The sequence below is a fragment of the Xyrauchen texanus genome, chromosome 1 (assembly GCF_025860055.1).
Source record: "Xyrauchen texanus isolate HMW12.3.18 chromosome 1, RBS_HiC_50CHRs, whole genome shotgun sequence".
In the NCBI taxonomy this organism is placed as follows: Eukaryota; Metazoa; Chordata; class Actinopteri; order Cypriniformes; family Catostomidae; genus Xyrauchen; species Xyrauchen texanus.
In genome coordinates, this window is record NC_068276.1 from 47,981,248 (window position 1) to 47,987,247 (window position 6,000).

The window sequence follows — 6,000 nt, forward strand, 5'->3', positions numbered from 1 at the left end:
GAATGTGTGCGAAGAGAACCCTATCGCAACACAAAACTTGTCATAAAAACTGATGAATGTGAGCGGAGAGGACCAGCCTGCCGCATCACAAACTTGTTCAGGCATGAGCTGAGATGTCGACTCAAGGGCATAAGAGCCCGGAGTAGCAAAAACATCTAGCCCATAGAGTTTGTGTGCGGAAAGGATCAGCCTGCCGCATCACGAACGTGTTCAGGCATGAGCCTGTCATAAAAAACTGAAGAATGTGCGTGGAGGGGACCAGCCTGCCGCGTCACAAACTTGTTCAGGCATGAGTTTGGGATGTCGACTCAAGGACGTAAGAGCCCGGAGTAGCATGAACATCCAAACGATAAAATCTGATGAATGTGTGCGGAGAGGACCAGCCTGCCGCATCACAAACTTGTTCAGACGTGAGCTTGAGATGTCGACTCAAGGACGTAAGAATCCGGAGTAGCAGAAACATCTAACCCATGAAGATTGATGAATGTGTGCGGAAAGGACTAGCCTGCCGCATCACGAACGTCTTCAGGCACGAGCCTGCCATAAAAAACTGAAGAATGTGTGTGGAGAGGACCAGCCTGCCGCGTCACAAACCCATTCAGGCATGAGCTTGGGATGTCGACTCAAGGACGTAAGAGCCCGGAGTAGCATGAACATCCAAACTATAAAATCTGATGAATGTGTGCGGAGAGGACCAGCCTGCCGCATCACAAACCTGCTGCAGAGGGACCCCTCTAGGCAAGGCTTTAGAGGCGGCGACCCCTCTGGTGGAGTGAGCCCTGACACCTACTGGCGAAGCTTGACCGCACGGCTCATAGGCCAGGGCAATAGCATCCCTCACCCAATGTGACATAGTCTGCTTGGTAGCGGCTGCCCCCCTGTTGCGGCCCCCAAAGCAGACAAACAATTGCCCAGACTTACGCCACTGGCTAGTGCGGTGGACATAAGTTTGAAGGGCACGGACTGGGCAGAGTCCGTGAAGACTTTCCTGCTCCGGCGTTAAAAATGGCGGGGAGCAGAAGGCTTCCAGAGTGACAGGGTGTAGTGTCGAGAAAGGCACCTTAGGAAGGTAGTCAGGATGAGGATGCAGGATAGCTTTTGCCATACCTGGGGCAAACTCTAAACAGGCCGGCAAAACAGACAGAGCCTGTAGATCCCTGATTCTCTTAAGAGAGGTAATCGCCACAAGAAAAACCAGCTTGAGAGTCAGAAGTCTATCAGACGCTGACTCTAGAGGTTCAAAGGGGGTTTCGGCCAGACCCTCCAGGACTATTGCTAAGTCCCATGAGGGAGTTCTGGTCCTAACAGGAGGCCTCAGTCGCCTGGCTCCACGAATGAAGCGAGCGAGTAGAGGGTGCCTCCCAAAAGGCGCCCCGTCCATCAAGGCATGGCAAGCCGAAATGGCGGCCACATAAACCCTGAGAGTAGCGGGGCATATGCCTGCTGACAGTTTTTCCTGCAGAAAGTCCAGAACTGAAACAATTTGGCAGTTAACTGGATCTGCAACATGTAAACTGCACCACTTTTCGAAGACACCCCAGTTATTGGTGTAGATTCTTCTGGTGGAGGGAGCCCTAGCACTAAGAATGGTCTCGATAACTTCAGGCGACAGCCCTGTGTTCCTCAGTTGGTACCCTTCAGGGGCCAAACATGAAGTTTCCACAATTTGGGCCGGGGATGAAATATCATCCCCTGTGCCTGAGACAGAAGGTCCGGAATCGCCCAAGGCGAGCCGTCGAGGAGAGATATAATTTCTGAGAACCAAATCCTGTTCAGCCAGTGAGGCGCTATCAGTAAGAGGCAAGACCCTTGCTGGCGAACTCTGGCTAAGACTCCCGGGAGCAGAGAAACCGGGGGAAAAGCATACAGACACATTCTGGGCCATGTATGCACCATCGCGTCCAGACCCAGGGGGGCTGGGTGACTCAGAGAGAAGTAGAGGGGACATTGCGCAGTCTCTTGAGAGGCGAAGAGGTCCACTTCTGCTCTGTAAAATTTCTCCCAAATTTGTTGTACTACCTCGGGGTGGAGTTTCCACTCGCCCCTCGATATGTTTTGTCTGGACAGCAAATCTGCTCCCACATTTAGGCGTCCAGGGATGTAAATTGCCCTGAGTGACAGGAGCTTGCCCTGGGCCCAAAGGAGAATCCGACGTGCCAGCAAATTCAGGTGGCGAGAGCGTAGACCTCCTTGACGGTTTATGTAGGAGACTGCTGCTGTGTTGTCCACCCGCACAAGGACATGGCAGCCTCTCAGATGTTGGAGGAAGTATTTCAGGGCCAGAAATACCGCCATCAGCTCGAGGCAGTTGATGTGCCAATCGAGCTGATGACCCTCCCATTCCCCTTGGGCTGGACGACCACTTAAGATCGCACCCCAACCCGTCAGGGAGGCGTCTGTCGTTAGCATCCTGCGACGACATGACGCACCGAGAGTGGGACCCAAGGTAAGGAACCGGGGTCTGAGCCACATAGAAAGATAATGAAGCGCTCGGCGCGTAACCCTTATTTGCCTTAGGGGACTGGCCCTTGGATGAAATCCCCTGGCTTTTAGCCACAGCTGAAACGGTCTCATATGGAGAAGGCCCAAAGGAATCACCGTGGACGCAGACGCCATGAGACCTAGTATTTGTTGATACTGATGAACAGTGCAACTTTGACCTAGCCTGAGATTGCTCAGGGAGTTCTGGATGGAGCTGACACGAGCAGGAGACAACTGTGCCCGCATCGTGATCAAGTTCCATATAATCCCTAGATAGGTAATTTCCTGGGTTGGAGAAAGAACGCTCTTCTGGACGTTGAGTCTCAGACCCAGAGAACCTAGATGAGCCAAGACGATATCCCTTTGCTGAACTGCCAGTTCTTGAGATTGTGCTAGTATCAGCCACTCGTCTAAATAATTCAGAATGCGGATGCCCTGGAGTCGCAAAGGAGCCAGTGCTGCATCCATGCATTTCGTGAATGTGCGGGGTGATAGGGCTAGGCCGAATGGAAGAACCCGATACTGGAAGGCCTCGCCCCCGAAAGCGAACCTCAGGAACTTCCTGTGCTGTGGCAGAATTCCAATATGGAAATATGCGTCCATGAGATATCGATCGTGACCAGCCAATCGTGATGTTGGATCTGAGACACGACCGACTTCACAGTTAGCATCTTGAACTTGAACACCCTGACCGAGCGGTTCAAGCCTCGAAGATCTAGAATCGGACGCAACCCCTCACCCTTCTTGGGAACCAGGAAGTATCTGCTGTAATAGCCTGACTCTTTCTATGGCCCCTTTTGCCAAGAGATTTTGCAGTTCTCTCCACAGTAGACATGCCTGCTCCGGTCTTAAGGTAGTGGGAACCACGCCGTTGAAACGCGGAGGGCGGCAAGCGAATTTAATTCTGTAGCCTCTTTCTACTGTCTTCAGAACCCACATTAAAATACCTGGCAGAAGTTTCCACGCTTTCCCAGGTTCTCTGAGATGGGTACTAATTTCAACACTTCCTGTTGAGGGGGTGTTGAGTGTTCCGTGTCCTGGACTAAGGCAGGAAGCAACGGTACACCCAACTCTTTGTTGGAAGCCTCTATCACCCGAAACACCAAAGGCGGTGGGAGTGAAGAGGTTTCGTGAGGGTATCGGGAGGGCCGAAGTGGATGATACACGTGCCCCGTCCCAAAGGGAACTACCCTCACAAAGTTGGGTACAAGAACGTCAGGGCTTCTTTCTTTTAGAAATCACAGCCCTGAGGTCTTTCTTGGGCGGCTGCTGAGGGCGACGAGCCTGTCCCCAGTCCCTACGAGGGGGAGCACGACTCGCCACGCTCTGTTTTTGAGCCTCTCTCCTAGCAGAAGCGGGGCGAGACTGGGTGGCCGACGGCCCCGCCCCTGAGTGCGGCGAGGAAGAAACTGCCCAAAGGCTTCCTCATGGCTTTTCGCGTCCTGGAATCTGGAGATAACCGTATTCATGGCGTCTCCGAAGAGACCAGAAGGTGAAACCGGGGCATCGAGTAAGAAAACTCTGTCCTTATCTCGGATGCCTGACAGGTTAAGCCATAAATGCCTCTCCGTACTGACTAAAGCGGACATAGACCGGCCAATGGCACGGGCTGACTGCTTGGTCGCGCGGAGAGACAAATCCGTAGCTCGATGAAGCTCTGAAAAGGCCTCTTCGTCGAGAGTTTTACCCGCACTCAGATCCTTTAGCAGGTCAGCCTGGTAGGCCTGTAACACAGCCATGGTGTGCAGCGCAGCACCAGCCTGACCTGCCGCTTGATAAGCCCTCCCCACTAGCATGGAGGTAGTCCTGCATGGCTTAGAGGGGAGAGCAGGTTTTTTCAAAGACGATGCCGAACCCGGCGAGAGATAACCCGCAAGTGTCTCTTCGACCGGCGGCATCCTTGAATACCCTCGCGCCTCAGCACCCACGATAGTCGAATATAACGACGTCGAGAGCACGTGAACGCGCGAGGTATAAGGGTTCCTCCACGAACGAGCAAGCTCATCAAAGAAGGGAAGGGACTGATGAGGTGTTCCCTTCCCTTGGCCATCAGACAGAAATCTATCCTCTAATTTGGAGCGTTTGGGGGTTTCTTGGTCACGTGGCCAGTCTAATTGAAGTCTGGCCACAGCACGAGTAACCACATCGAGTAACTCCTCAGAGGATTTTTGCATCATGTTTTGAGTGCTCTGATGTGGGTAACTCGAAATCTATAGACCCAAGGGAATCGAGGTCCCCCTCCTGAACTGAAGAGGCGCCGGAGCGCGCTTTAAGAACACGAGAAGGACCAGCCGGATCTGGGGAGAGAGCGAGCGAAAGGGACGCACCCGTCTCTCGCTCCTCAGCCAGATCCATACGAGAGCCCCACGAATGAAGTGCGGGAGCTGGCTCTCGGAAGTAAGCGAGGCGAGCGCGAAGCATCCCGACCGAAAGAAGGTCACAATGCGCCGCACCCGCCCGCCCCAACGCGAGAGCCGCGTGCTCTTCCCCAAACAAACAAAGCAAAACTCATGCGTGTCCTTGTCCGTCATGAGACGTTGACAAGGAAACACGCATCGTTTGCTCCGTTTCTCCGTCATTCTCTCTTTTTTTCTTTTTATATATATATATATATATATATATATATATATATATATATATGTAATCTCTTTCAGAGCAGAGAGAAAAAGTAAGAAAGTTCTGCGCACTGCCTAACAATTTGTAACTCCTAACAAAGAGGGAAGAAAGTTTTCTGAGCAGGTTGTGAGACACACAGCATAGTATGCTCTGAATGAAAAATATCTGTCGACAAGCTGGTGACGCCTCTATTTTATAGCCTGGTCACAGGTGCATCTAATGATCTTCACCAGCCGAGGCTATAAATTCAGGTCAATGTTCATTGACGTGTTTCACACAAATTCACAGCTGCTCACAATGCAAGATTGTTCCCCGTAGCGCTTAGCAAAAGCGCAGCATCAAAGTGCAGCTTTTTGTAAAGGGAACAATGGTTAATTTTACCTGGATCAAACTTTCAACCATGCATACACATTTCGTTATGGTTGCTTTGAAGATGCCTTTGTATGCAAATTGCTGCCTGTAAAGTAATTGACTGATTGAGTAGTGATGCTTCGAGGCAGCTGCCTTAGGTTAGACACAGCCATGATGCATGTCACTTTATGGGGGTCACCATGTTGAGAGCACATGACCAGCTGAATACTACTTATCTCGGTATCTCTCCTGTTATTGGACACTTTTGCACATAAATTACTGTGAATAGCATACTTTTTCAATTGTTAACCAAAAAATGTGCTTTTGTAAGATGCTGTATTCACACTGCTCGGTATCAGTTTAGTCCAAGATGATTGCCATAAAGGCCAGCAAAATGGAAACAAACAAAACAAAAAACAGAGAGTGCATCTTAAAATGAAAACAAATTAGGTTAAGTAATTAAGCAGAGGGAGGCAGTTGAACAGATCTAAAGAACACGTGAGAGAGAGAGAGAGAGAGAGAGAGAGAGAGAGAGAGAGAGAGGCGAGTCCA